General features: G+C 39.0%; 1 pseudogene; it reads right to left on the reverse strand.

Moving 5' to 3' along the window:
- Positions 1-9,226: 9,226 nt before the first annotated feature.
- Positions 9,227-14,156, reverse strand: LOC138175605 (solute carrier family 25 member 3 pseudogene; annotated as a pseudogene).
- Between the last annotated feature and the right edge of the window lie 325 nt (positions 14,157-14,481).

Consider the following 14,481-nt stretch of genomic DNA (forward strand, 5'->3'; position numbering starts at 1 on the left):
GTTAGAACCATTAATATTGGGAATGAAGAGGAAAAATATTATTTTTTACAAATTGTACTATAGAAAATTCAATCATGTCAAACAAAAAAATTAATGGAGGCAATAAATTAGTTCATGAAAAATCTGAGAAGCATGATCAGTGGTGGTGGTGGTGGTGGTGATAGTGTAAGGGAGAAGAAAGTGCCTCACATAGAATAGTTGATCAACTAATATTTGTTAAAAGAAAGAATGAATTAATAAATAAATTGGTGAGTTAAGGACTTGTAGTTGTTTATTAAGGGGACAAAAGACAAAAAAAGATTTAAAAATATACTTTCTTAAAACGAAACCTTGTGAGTAAGGCTTCTATTAAGAGATTTTCCATTCATAATTTTTGCTATTATATGCTGGGCACTTTAATATTGTAGCAGATACATTTCACAAGAATGTTTGATCTAGAAAGATGGACTCTAAGTATAGGAACTTGCAGTATTTGTTTGCTCATTTCTTAGTAGAGATAAAAAAAAAAAAGTTTGGATTTATCCCATAGAGAGAAAAGAGTGAAATTGATTATGAAAACAGTAAAAATAAATCCCTGAATTACATCATAGCATTCAATCTTGAAAGGCAGCATTTTGTGAAACAATTTAAGATTGGACAGCATTTCAAAGACAATTTTCCTACTGTAGTGATCTGACATAGAAATCCCTTCTTTTCTTACTGATGAAACAATGCACTGTGTGCATGTAGTAATGGTTGGGAAGAGCCAAGTGAACCAACGTAGAACATTATCTTTGCTGTGTGTAATGAGGAATCCTGCAGCTAAGGAATGCTTAAAAAAATGGAAGACCGCTGTGCCTACCAGTACTGCTGAGAAGCAGATTTTTTTCCTACATAAAGTGAAGAATAGGGTGAGTTTGAATAAAAGAGAGATAGAGACTAAGCTCACTGAGTAGCATAAAATGCTGGAAATGTGTGAACTGTCCTTCATTTTTCTTTGAAATCTTTCTTGTTGTCTGCAGGCTTTGAAGAGGACCTTTAATGAGGCTTAAGGGAAGAACCACATGCAGAAATAGTATGTCTGAAGGGTTTCTCCTATTTTGAAAAAGTGAATATATTTCATGCATGTGAAAGAAAGGACTATGGAGTGGTTCTGAGTGAGGAGTTATGTTTATTGACAGAAAAGAACAGAACCGAACAGACCATAGCAATGTTCATTCTAGCCTGGGCCTATCCTACCTGAGAGGGAAAAAAGAAAATTCACTCTCTCTTGATATTCTCAGTCCTTCCTTGAGCTGATATTGAATTAATCTAGATGTGGTCCAGTGGAAAGAAAGCTGGACTTGGTCTCAAATCTCACCTCTGTTACTGCCCCAGTGTGAGGCATTCAGACAAAAACTTAATTTCTCTGGGCCTTTTGTTTCCTCATCTTGAGAATGAGGGGGTTAGACCCTGGTTTCTTCCAACTGAGTATTTTATCCTAAAAGATTATTTTAGTGCTTTGGATCATACCCACTGGAAATTGTCCTGAAGTACATCTTTTTTTCTTCTGTACCAAGAAACAAACCAATTTATATCATTCAGGATCCTCCTTTAAAGTAGTTAGAGTAATTTGTTTTTACAATGTGGAAAAGATATGAAGTAGTCCTAGAAGATCTACATCCAAAAATATTTCATGTATAATTAGAGTTCTATAATTGAATTCATTGCACTGTGTTCACTTAATTGAAACTTTTCTTGCCAGTGTTATCAATGATTGAACTACCAACATCCAACAGCTTTTTCATAGCCCTCATCTTCCTCGATCTTTCTGCAGATATGAATATTATTACCTTTATTCTCCTCTTGGACACATTCTCCCTGTTTGGCCTCACTGATACTGTGTTCTTATTTTCCTTCCTGTCTGATTACTTTATCAATTTCCTTTATTGGAGTTTTTCTGATTTTTTGGCACATGTTACTCTGGGTACTATCATGGGCCTTCTTTCCTCTCTCTACACTCACCTTCATGGTGCCTTCAATAGAGAAAATGCAGTTTGGTGGTAGGGGTTGTTTCTTTTTATTTGTTTGATTTTTAGGTTAAGGTAATAAGTTACATTTTGGACATATGAAATTTGACATGCCTATTCACAATGCAGTTGGAGGTATCTAACAGTCAGTTGATAATATGAGACTGGAGCCTGAGGGACAGATTTAACTGAATATATCTTGGAGTCATATGAAATGAGATGATTATGGAGCCCATGGAAACTGATGGGATCACCAAGGTATGATTTGAAGAGAGAAGCAAATAGATGGTCCAGAGCAGGTACAGTCACAGTTAGAGGAAAGTGTGTGTATGTGAGGAGATGAACAAAAAGTAGAGTGGTGAGACAACCCCCTTACTGTTTCTATTTAAAAAAACAACAACATACTTTTCAAGTTACATTCCAGATCATGTATTTCATCCCATCAATCTCAGTAATACATATGCATACACATGAACATATATGAATGTATTGCTGAGATTGTTGGGCTGAAATTCATGATTATACATATCTATATGTTATATATATGTATCTATAATAATACAGAATGCATGGATTATGGATCATAATCATGGATTTTAATAATGTGTGCATGTGTATATATGTATATAATGTGTGTTTGTGCATGTATAACCTTGCATTAGGATCTACAGTTTGCCTTATCAAAGCTTGACTTTGATGAAAAAACATTATTTTATAGCTACTAGTCATTGACAACTTCCAACCAAATTTCAAATATCTAATTCATAAAGCATTATTAAATCACTAATTTCCCCTGGTTACTGATTTTGTGCCTCCTCCCTGCTGATGTTGTATAACAAGATCAAGAGGAAGAATACATGAATTTAACTATTGAGACTTACATTTTTGCCTCCATTTACATAGAACTATACAGTATGTTGGCAGATGTGTGACTCTTGTTAAAGCCTAGAACAATGGATCACCCATTTGCCAGCATATGTATATTCCAGTACATTTCCAAATTTCCTTTAGCAGCTTTAAAAGCTGTCCCATGTTGTAACCTCAGGGTTCCAGGCCTTCAGGTCACATATGAAAAAAATATAAACTTAAGGGACCTTGAGACTTTCTAGTAACTTCTGTTTCTCCATCTCAGTCTCCTGCAATGATGCAGGATATTCCAAGACTTAAGTTATTCCTTCTCAGCAAGGCACAGATTCTCTTCTGAGAAGCCATTTATTCTTGCTTTATTCTTCTTGACTAATGGGAATAATTGAGTCCAGCTTTCTTTTCACAATATCTATTTATATTCCATTTTTACATTTTTGACAATTAATTATTCCCTTAAAAAGTGATGTTTTCTTTTTTTTTCATTTTTTTGTTTATTTTTTCTTTAAAAATTTTTTTGTGTGTTTTGTGAGGGCAATTGGGGTTAAGTGACTTGCCCAAAGTCACACGGCTAGTAAGTGTGTCAAGTGTCTGAGGCCAGATTTGAACTCAGGTCCTCCTGACACTGGGGCCGGTGCTCTATTCACTGCGCCATCTAGGCACCCTTATTTTATTTTTTTAATTTATATTTATTTTTAGTTTACATCATTCATTTCCACAAGATTTTGTTACAAATTTCCTCTCCATCCTACCACCCCAAACCAGCGATCCCACTGTATACCCTCTCTCCCAATCTGTTCTCTCCTATACCCTCCCCAAATCCCCCTCCAAATTTCCAGTAGGGCAAGATGGATCCCCATACTTCAGTGGCTATACATCTTACTTCCCAGTTGCATGAAAAAAAACAGTATCCTTTTTTACATTTGATTTTAAAACTTTGAATTTCAGATTCTTTCCCTTCCTCCCTTCTCACCCACCCTTACTGGGAAGATAAGCAATTCAATATAGGTTGTACATGTGTAGCTACACAAAACATATCCATAGTGGATATATTGTGAAAGACTGACTATATTTCCCTCCATCCTATCCCACCCCCCATTTGTTCTATTCTCTACTTTGACCCTGTCCCTTTTCAAAAGTGTGTGCTTCTAATTTCCCTTCTCCCCAACTTGCCCTCCCCTCCATCATGCCCCCTTTCTTCTCCTTCCCCCCTACTTTTCTGTAGGGCAAGATACCCTATTTAGTGTGTATGTCATTCCCTCCCTAAGCCAAATTCGATGAGAATAAGGTTGACTCATTCCCTTTTGCCTTCTTGTTCTTCCCCTCCATTGTAACAGTTTTCCCTTGCCTCTTTTATATGAGATTATTTACCCCATTCTGTGTCTCCTCATCTTTCATTATATTCCTCTCTAACCTCTCAATTTTACCTTTTAAGTATCATCCCTTCCTATTCAATGGTCCTGTGCTCTATGTATACCTGTACACATATATACACACACTCACATATGTATTCATATGCCAATATACCTTCCTATGAATGTATATGTGTGTGTACATATATATTTATATTCCCTTCATCTATTCTCATATTGAGAAAAGTTTCATAAGTCACAATGATCATTTTTTATGTAAGAATGTAAATAGTTCAATTTTAATAAGCTCTTTATGATTTCTTTTCCCTGTTTACCTTCTCATGCTTCACTTGCTTCTTGTATCTGAATGTCAAATTTTCAATTCATCTCTTGTTTTTTCATCAAGAATGCTTGAAAGTCCTCTATTTCATTGAATGACCAAATTTTCCCCTGAAACATGATACTCAGTTTTGCTGGGTAGGTGATTCTTGGTTTTAACCCCAGCTCCTTTGACCTCTGGAATATCATATTCCAAGCCCTTCCATCCCTCAATGTAGAAGCTGCCAGATCCTGTGTCATCCTGATTGTGTTTCCACAATATTCAAATTGTTTCTTTTTGGCTGCTTGTAATATTTTCTCCTTGATCTGGGAATTCTGGAAGCTGGTTATAATATTCCTAGGCATTTTCTTTCTTTTTTTTTAAGCAATTGGGGTTAAGTAACTTGCTTAAGGTTACACGGCCAGTTATTTCTGGGTGTCGTGCTAAGTATCTGAGCCAGGATTTGATCCCCCAGGTCATCCTGACACTGGGGCTGGTGCTCTTACTCACTGAGCCACCTGGCCACCCCTAAGCAATTGGGGTTAAGTAAATTGCTCAAGGTTACATGGCCAGGTGTTTCTGGGTGGATGCTAAGTGTCTGAGCCCAGATTCGATCCCCCAGGTCATCCCAACACTGGGGCTGGTGCTCTTACTCACTGTGCTACCAGGCCACCCCCTGGGGATATTTTTCAAGAGGCGATTAGTGGATTATTTTAACCTCTATTTTGCCCTCTGGTTCTAAAACATCAGGGCAATTTTCCTTGAGAATTTCTTGAAGGATGATTTCTAGGTTCTTTTTTTTGATCATGGCTTTCAGGTAGTCCAATAAATTTTAAATTATCTTCCCTGGATTTATTTTCCAGGTCAGTGGTTTTTCCAATGAAATATTTCACATCGCCTCATTTTTTTTTCATTTGTTTGGATCTGTTTAATAGTATCTTGATTACTCATAAAGTCACTAGCTTCATTTGCTCCAATATAATTTTGAAGCAATGATTCTCTTTGTGAGCTTTTGAGATTCTTTTTCCATCTGGCAAATTTGTCTTTTTAAGGCATTCTTCTCCTCATTTGCTTTTTGAGCCTCTTTTGCCATTTGAGTTAGTCTATTTTTTAAGATGTTATTTTCTTCAATCAGATTGTTGACTTGCTTTTCATGATTTTCTTGCATCATTCTCATTTCTCTTCCTAATTTTTCCTCCACTTCTCTTATTTGGTTTTCAAAATCCTTCTTAAGATCCTCTATGGCCTGTAACCAATTCATATTTTTTTGGAAGCCTTTAGTGCAGGAGTTTGACTTCATTGTCTTCCTCCTGTACCATTCTTTGATCATTTTTGTCCCCCCAAAAGGAATCCAAAGTCAGATTGCTCTGCTTGCTTTGCTTCCTTTGCTTGCTCATGTTGCCACTCAATTATTTGACTTTTGAGCTTTTTGCCACAGTAGAACTCTGCTTCCAGAGAGGAGAGCTTTGTCCCAAATCACTGGGGTTTTCTCAGCTTCCGGAGCTATCAGTTGGGTGCCCTCTCTGAAGCTTCCATGGGCTGTGGCACCTGGTCATGTACCCTTGGACCTCTACCCTAGACAGCAATCCATATCCAAGTAGGTTAAAGCAAGAATGATTACCCCTCAGATTAGTTGCTTGGTCCCCCTACAATCTGGAGGCCAGGAGCTCTGAAGCAGCCATGCTAAGGTGGTTGCCATGCCTCAGCCATTTCTCCCTCTGGGGGCAGAGCCTGGACTGTACTACTGAACTCCCTGTTCCCACAAAGTCCACACTGACCTTTCACTTTGTCTCTGGCATTTATGGGTTGATAGATAATTCTGGAAACCATCACAGCTGCTGGTGATCCACTCTTTTGAAGTCCCTCTAGCCAGGCTGATTGGGGCACCCTGGGGCTAAAACCATGGGCTCATGTGGGGCTGGGTGCTGCTCCCAATGCATTGCGATGGACCCTTCCTGCCAGCCTTCAGAAGGAGATTTGTTTCTCTCTGTCACTTTGTGGGTTCTGTAGCTCTAAAGTTTTTTGGAGTCATTTTTTATGGGTGGTTATGGGGGGAGAACAGCGACTTTTCCTGCTTCTACAGCACCATCCTGGCTCTGCCTCCTAGTGTAAAAAATTGATGTTTTCAAGAGAAATTAAGACATCCCTGAGATCCAAGGGTGGCAGATCTTTTCTTATACTAATATCTAGGGAATTAGATAACTTATTTTTTTTTTTTGCTCTTTAACAACCTGGTATAATTAATCCTAACCGAACATTTTTTCTTTATCCTTTTTATATGTTTACTAGATTGGTATACAGTGACCTGGTTAATGCTTTTCCACATCCTTCTCACTTCTCCAACTATTGCCTTTCTCTCTTTTCTTAACAGAGTGGTAGAATATTATAAATGGAAGAGACCTCCGAAAGTCACCTAATCCAGAGGTTCTCAACTTCTGAGTCTCTGATCTCTGGTAGTCTGCTGAAGCACATGGACCCTTTTCCAGAATAATGTTTTTAAAGGCATAAAAATAAAATACATATAATTACAAAGGAAACCAATGAAATTAAAATAAAGATGTATTTTTCCCCCATGTAAATTCACAGAACTCAGGTTAAGAACCCCTGATCTAATCTAAATTGCTCATGTTATAGATGAAGGAACTGAATCCTAGAAAGATGAAGTAATTTGCATAAAGGTGACAGAGATCTGATGGTAGAACCAGAACTAGACCCTAAATGCCTTCCTTTTTCCCCTTTTTTTCTCAGGTAGATGACATATTTTACAACTGTTTACCAGATATGTGTCAAGAAAACACTTTTATCTAAACTTCCTTGCTGTATAGCTCTTGGTATACTTTGCAAATAGCTGTGGTCACAAAGCAAAGGACAGTCTTTATGATTGAGCAATGTAGAAGGCAATGTTAGTGACAGTCATATCCGCATAAATTGTTTTTAACAGCATCATCTTTGAGGGGTGGTAATATGTCAAGGTCTCTTTTAAAGACTAGATAGTTGGGGAGTACACATGCTAATACATTATGTGGGATTGACAGGTACCTAATACACAAAAATATATGTGTAAAAAAGACAATAATTGCAAACATATCTATAATTGTATTTCTTCTCTAAATAGGAAGGCATAGCTTTGGAAAGCCGAAAATGCCTCCTAATTTAAATGCCAGTTTTCAAAATAACACATGGATATGCTCATGAAATTAGTTTCCATCTGCAAGATGGGAATTCTGAGCTGAAGCCAACCTGAAGAGAGAGAGAGAGAGAGGCAGATGTGAGTTATTCTGGAAATTTGTTTGCAGATGACTTCTTGTTACAATTATACAGGGTGAAGCATAGAGCAAAAGCTGCAGTTCACAACTACTGATGTCTAAATCTGCTTCAAAGTGCCTTGAGCACATTCTCTTAAAAGCCACTGAGCCAATTATTTTGATGAATATTGATGGATGCATCAGACAGGCAGTGTAGAATAGTTAATAGAGAAAGCTGTCCTTGAATCCTGGAAGACCTAAGTTCAAAACTTGCCTATGACACATACATGCTGTGTGACTGGGCAACTCTATTTTCTACTCGGTGCTCTAAGTAGTCTCCCAAGCCTTTAAAGTTGCAGACAAGCTGCAGGTGACAACCCACGTTGGAAGGGGGTGTTTTCCATACCGTGGAGTTCCCTATATCAATGAAATTACAGGACCACTGGATGATTTCTATTATGGATGCTATAGATTAACAATTATTCACCACATCTCTATGTATTCACCCTCATTACATTATATGCTCTTTTAGAGAGGGTTTATAATACATAGTACAGAACTTAAAAATCTTTTTGATAATATATATTCTACAATAAGATAACATTTGATAAGTGCCTAATACAGTGTCTGGCAGATAGGAGGGGCTTAATAGATGTTTTTTTTTTTCTCTTTCCTTTCCTGTATATGTGATGCTAGTGAAATACTAATATTTCTGTAACTCTGTCAACTGTTTCCCCATGTAGAATTAATTAAAAAAATTTTTATATTATAAATATGAAGTCTCCCTCCTTCCACTCACCATTATTTTCTTCTTGCTTGTTTTAAATCAAGCTCTAATTTCTTTATAAAGCTTTCTTTAATTTACTTTATCTCCAACCAAGCAGAACAATCTATATCATTTCCACCCTAGTCCATGTTCGAAATTATTGTATTGTTATGAACACATATAGAGAATGAAATAAATTGAGATAAGAAGGGACTTTAATGATTATAAAGATCACCTAAGAGGAAACTAGGTGACTCAGTATTTAGAGCACTGGACCGGGAGTCAGGGACACCTGAGATTAAATCCAGGCTCGGATACTTACTAGCTGTGTGACTCTTCATAAGTCAGTTAACCTCTGTTTGCCTCAGTTTACTGAACTGAGGAGGATAATAAAAGCATCTACCTCCCAGGTTTTGTTGTTGCAAGGGTCAAATGAGATAATATTTGTAAAGCACTTTGCAACCCTTAAACGCTTAACAATATTAGTTGTTACTATTATTATTAGTTGTTATAATACTCTGTAGAATGACTAACTGAAGTTGATGTAGGTATTAAGTAGAAGAGCTGGTATTCAAACTTGGGCCATTTGACTATAAATCTATTTGACTAACTTCTATAGATTATATGATTGTCAGTCTCACCTGGTTTACTCTCAGTTGTCTAGACTTTCGTGAAAATGCTTCATCCAGACCTTTTTTTTTTTCCACGAATAGTTTGTTTATTGCAACAGTTACATTTTGAAACCCTTGCATCAGGCAAGGGCACAACCGGTAATTACATCAGGAATAGACCATCTACACAGTCAAATATATAAAAGTTTCTTTTATATTTGCTCAACACTGGTCAGCAAGCAGATTCAGTTCATAGTCGATTCATCTACTGTGTCAACCCAAGCTTCTTCTTCAGAGACTCTGGCATCTCAGGTGGAGGAGAACAGGGAAGTCTGAAATAGACTTTCACGGAGTCATAGATGAACCACTGTAGTGCAGTCAGGGTACCGATCATGATGATTCAGGCAAGGAGCCCCTTCCATACACCTTTGAAGCCAAGCCTTTGGAGGACTTGTGAAGCTGAGCTGCCCTTTTCCTTGTTCAGCACTGACACCACGGAGTCAGCAGGGTGAGACACGATGGCGCAGAAGACACCAGCTATGTAACCTGCCACGAAGGTCACCACCAGCTGTTCTCCCTTTGAGCACTCACTTCGGGGCTTTGTAACAAAGTCCTTGTACAAGGCCTCAGCGGTTCGCTCAAAGCAAGCACACTTCATCATTGCGTATGGGATCTTTCTCATCCACAAAGAAGCAACACCCTTGTAGAATGCAAAGAGGCCTTCTTCTTTAAACATGTTTGGGGCAGCCTCCCTCAGGGTGTTGGCGTAGCCTGGCTGGGTCTGAATTCTGACCTTGGTGGCTTCCATAGGAGCCAGGGCAATATCAGCAAAGAATTCAGCACTGGCTGAGGCAGCCAAATACAGGGATGTACGCCAGAGGTTAGCATTTTCCTCACCAAGAAGGTTACTATACAACACTTTGAAGACTTCATAAAAACCAAACTTGCAAAGTCCCTGCATTGAGTACCCAGTGAATGTTGGAGCCCATCCTTTAGCCAGACCACGAACACAATCTTCTCGAAGTGTAGTGGAGAATCCCTTAAAGATGCCCTTGTATTTCTGGGGGTCCACCTGCAAACTGCATTTCACTAAGTGGAGGGGTACAACAGCGTACAATTGTGTAGGTCAGGCCACAACTTAAGACCCCACCAACGCCACAGAGCACATAAAACTTCATGGAACCATATTCACAACTGTATTCTTCCACGAGGGCTGCGGCCAAGCTGTGCAGGCGGAGGCGGCGGGGCTGGGGTCGGCCTCACACAGATGCAAATGGGGCGCGTGGTTGCGCTAAGTACGCCACAGACGAGTACATCCTCTTAAGATGGCGGAGACACAATCGTCTGTCCCGCGCCAACAGGCTGCAGCTCACAGAGCCAGACCTTCTTATTGATGCCCTCACAGTACACACTGATCAGAAGGCTGAGAGGGAGAAGATAGTATGGGAGAAGGATCTAATGAAGGAAAAAGAGGAGGAGAAATTTAAAGGGAGATATGTAGGATTTTGAATTTATGGATAAGGCCAGAGATTGAATTTGGCTAAAGGAAAAAGATTGTTTGAGCATAAGTTGAAGGAAAAGGAGAATGATCTGAGCTGAAGAAGGAGGAAGACTCAAGTTGAAGGAGGAGGATGAGAAGAAGACTGGTAGAAGGACCTAAAGAGAAAGTAAAGGAGGAGTAGAAAGAGAAGGCAAAGGCCTTGAGTTGGTAAGATGGAAGAGGAAAGGAGTTACAATAGTAGAAGAGGAGAGTGAAGTCAGAAAACAAAGTGAGCAAGACAACGCATGACAGTAGCTAGACTTCCCATAACAGTGCTTGAGGGAAAAGCTATTAGTAATTGAGAAATCATAGACTATGGCACTTACATCAAATATGGAAAGCAGGAGTAATTTTACCATGACCTGCAGAGAGCATGTGATGTTTGCATTTCTTTCACTGTCCCGTGATAGTATCTATGTTCAAAGGATAGGTTAGCCTCCCTTTTAGAAGAGAAAGAAAGGGGTCTATAGAAACACAGCTTGAGTTTCTAGGTAATGAGAGAAAATTGTATTCTTCAAAAAAATGTAGAATTTCAATATAAAAGAAGAAGGCGGGACAGCCAGGTGGCACAGTAAATAGAGCACTGGCCTTGGAGTCAGGAGTACCTGAGTTCAAATCCGGCCTCAGGCACTTAACACAAAAACTAGCTTGTGACCTTGGGCAAGTCACTTAACCCCAATTGCCCTCCAAAAACTAAAAAAAAAAAAAAAAAAAAGAAGGCAAAGAGCCATCTCTTGCTCTTCTTTCCATTTTGTGTCCCTCTTTGAGTGGCATTGGCAACTCTGACACCAGCACTCTTTAATTTCACATCCAACATGGAGACAAAATGTAGCACTCACAGGTCATTGAACAGTTCATAAAAGGAGGCGTACTTTGCCCTTCACACTTTAATAGTGTGCAACAAGGGTACCTAGCTTCTAATTCATACAAAATGAGTCTGGTCATCAGGGCAGAATATAGTGAAAGACATATGGTGAGTTGTGTTGTCTTAGGAAATCCACCAAGGCCAAGGGTCATTGACTGTTGGGACTGGGACTTTTTATACCTTGAGACAGGGATATGCTAGAAATGCTAGAAAAGGTGTTTTACAATTTATTCTATGGAGGACAAACATTGGCAAGACAAACTTTCAAGTTTAATCTGCACTATTCTTATTTTCTTAATCTCTTTCTTAAATCCAGATAATCAACAAAGGAACATAACCAACCCTGATTTGTAGCATTTACTGATTTCTGAGTTGTAAATGTTCACACTGAAAACAGAATAACCAGCTCTCTGGTCAGGTAGGAGTTGGCTTCAGCACACTTCTGCCTATAGGTATGCACTAAGCTGCTTCAGAAAACCCAGTCATTCAGGTCTCTGGGACTACTTTGTTTTCTTTTTGAGGAAGATAATCCCTCTGGGAAAAAGGAATGAAGAGGGACTGTGGCCTGATCCGTACTGTGGATAAGGGGAAAGAAGGTGCCTCAGGGAAACACTGGTAAATATTCGTCCTATCACATTGTAGTAAGAAGTTGGATGATGAGGATATGATACAGAGAAGAAAAGGAAAAAATATATATACATAAATAAAAGATATGTGATTCCTCCCAAAGAGGAGAGAGCTGTCCCCTTTCAGGAAGTAGGAGCTGCTTGTTCTCCAGGGAATCTTCCCTGGTATTTTCCCACAGGTATTGTCAGGTGAGAGATCATCCAGGAAGTGTCAGAGTGAAGCCAGATCCCAACAGGCGGTGAGTCAGAACAGAAGTGCTGACAGAACCAGACACTACACAGGGAAACAAGACCAACTCTGCACCTGGGCAAAAGTGCCAAGGTAGTTGTAATCACTGTGATCTCTGACATCCTTCTGGGCTTTATTGAAGTTATAGCAGGGGATAAAAGCAACTCCTGAGTGAGAGTTATGCAAAGAGGAGAAAGAGATCAACTGAGACCTGAATGTGCAGTAGACCATCTGAAGGTGGTGAGATAAACCAGAAATTAAAGCAGAAATATGAAGCCTAATGCTAACAAATGGGATTAGATTGGCAGTGATAGTGACAGGGGCATTCAGATTATGGAGTGTAGCCTGAACTTGGCTTACCCAACCCATCCAAGAGAGCAAGAGAGGATTCCCATTTCAAACATAAAGAAGAAATTTTATGGGGTAAGAGAAACCAAAGAGGCCGACTTAGAAGAAAAGTGTAATCCCACAATCACAAGGAAAGCCTCAGAGGAAAAAAAAAATTCTTGAGCACAGGTACAAGAGTGATATGGAAAAATTAAGCAAGAGGCAAAAGCAAAATTGCCAATGAAACGAAAGCTCAGTTAAAAACACCAACTGGAGAACAGATAATTTAGAGAAAAGGGGGCATAAGGAGTTAATGATTTAAGGGAATAAAAAGAGTAGGAGCCAGGCCAGGATAAAAAATTGAATTAACGTTATATACACCAAACCCTGTATTCCCTTGTAAATTCGTCTGGTAACCTACTTCTGTCTCTCTCTGTCTCTTTCTTTCTCCTCTCCGCTCTCTCTCCCCTCCCTCTGCATCACTAGCAAGTGTCACTGTGAGTAAAATGTTGTTTGTATTAGGGTTTTCCCTCCATAAGAATGTGGGAGGTGTTGAAAAATCACTAAAAACAAGTATGGACACAAAGAAGAGATGTGAACATGCCACCACCCCAGTCCTTTGCAAACATTGGAGTTGATTTATGCAACATTGAATGTTATATTTTCAGAGTTGTTCAGTCTATTGATTAGTTTGGATGACTTTTTTCTCTTTTTTTTTCCTTTAAAAATGTATTTCTTATTGTGGACGACTCATTGGAAGGGGAAAGGTGGGTTGGTTGTTGTTTTTAGTTCTTGAAGAGGACCAGAATGACATCATATTTGGGGTAGATTCTCTAAATTTGTACATCTCATGTTTCTTTTGAGCTACTTCAATTTTGTTTTGCTCATAGAGCACAGAACCTTCTCTTAAGAGGGTACACCATGCTGAATGGTCCTATGCAAGTATCTCCCATGTCACATAATCAATTCTAAACTTCTTAAGAGAGACCTTGAGAGTGTCCTTGTATTGCTTCTTCTGACCACTATGCTTGCCCTGTGTGAGTTCTCTATAATATAGTCTTTTTGACTATACTACATCTCTGGAAAGTACACTACCCAAGGTAAGTGAACTTATTCACGGCATTCAAAACTTTTCTATTTGCTGTGACTGATGGTTCCATGTATGGATGGTGTGGTGGTGACTTATGGAGCTCCTCTGTTTTCTTGGTGTTAATTGTTAAGTCAAAATTAGCACAAGTAGCAAAGAATGGATCCATACTTTGTTGCATTGCGGCTTCAGAGGTTGCATCATGTGTACAATCATTTGCAAACATAAAATCATGCACCAAATCTTCCTCCACTTTGGTCTTGGCTTGTAATCTTTTCAAGTCATTGCTGGCAAGATTCTTGCCAGAGTCCTCTTTAATAGACTGAAAGATGCTCATCTACCTGAGAGCCAGTGTGGCTTCAGAAAGAGTGGAGGAATGGTTGATATGGTGTTTGCTGCCTGACAATTACAGGAGAAATACCAGGACAGAGGTCTGTATACAACATTTGTAGATCTGACCAAGGCCTTTGATAGTGTCAGTCCTGAGGCCTTATGGAAAATTATGTCAAAATTTGGTTGCTTGGAGACGTTCATCAGTATTGTATGTCAATTTAATGATGACATGCTTGCCCGGGTTCTGGATGATGGATGATGCTCTCATGCTTTCCCAGTCACCAATGGAGTGAAACAAGGCTGTGTGCTTGCTCCCATGCTTTTTAGCG

The sequence above is a fragment of the Petaurus breviceps genome, unplaced genomic scaffold (genome assembly GCF_028583685.1).
Source record: "Petaurus breviceps papuanus isolate PSGF00001 unplaced genomic scaffold, PetGlider_PUasm1.0 78, whole genome shotgun sequence".
Taxonomy (NCBI): Eukaryota; Metazoa; Chordata; class Mammalia; order Diprotodontia; family Petauridae; genus Petaurus; species Petaurus breviceps.